An 813-nucleotide genomic window follows, 5' to 3' on the forward strand; every position below is an offset into this window, starting at 1 on the left:
GTTCCAGTAAATTTGGACAGATTTCTTAAATAAGATTCTGAATTCAAACTTTGTGAAAACTCACTGGTCAAAATATATGCTAGTAAAAGAGACCCCGCCCATTAAAAGTTGTTTGCCAAATTAATTTCTTGGCATAAATTACTCATTGGTGGACCTAATACTCTAAAATTGTGCGCATCAATCCCTTTTTTTATGCTGTTGCACACAACTTTTAGTTTTGAGTATTTTTTTTATAATATAAAACTAAAAAATGTATAAATAGAATTGCTATTCATGAAAAATCTTAGTCCTTTATAAAATGAGGAACCATGCAAATTACGACTTACATTCGTGTCTGAAAACACATTGAGGAACTAAATTAATATTTATTTTAATTAGAGTTAGTATCTTTTTTATTATGAGTATTTGTAAATATATAATTAAAAATAAGTAAAAAAATTTATTTGATAGATCCATAATTTTTTATCGATAAATTTTTATTGATAATAAAAATGTAACTTGAATATATATATATATATATATATATATATATATATATATATATATATATTAATTACTGTGTATTATTTTAGTAGTAAACTGTAAATATCTCGTTATGGTCTGTTTAGTTTGGAAAAAAATTAAATATTAACTCAAAATTTTAAGAAATTAAAAATATTATTTAATTTAAAAATAATTAAGGAACTAGTTTTATTTAATATATAAATTAAAATACATGTGTCATAAAATGAAGAATACAGGTGATTATGTGTGAAGAATTTAAATAAAAGTATTATCCTATTTTTAAGTATAATAGTTTAGATTTCTTATTCA

Source organism: Glycine max, chromosome 15 (genome assembly GCF_000004515.6).
Source record: "Glycine max cultivar Williams 82 chromosome 15, Glycine_max_v4.0, whole genome shotgun sequence".
In the NCBI taxonomy this organism is placed as follows: Eukaryota; Viridiplantae; Streptophyta; class Magnoliopsida; order Fabales; family Fabaceae; genus Glycine; species Glycine max.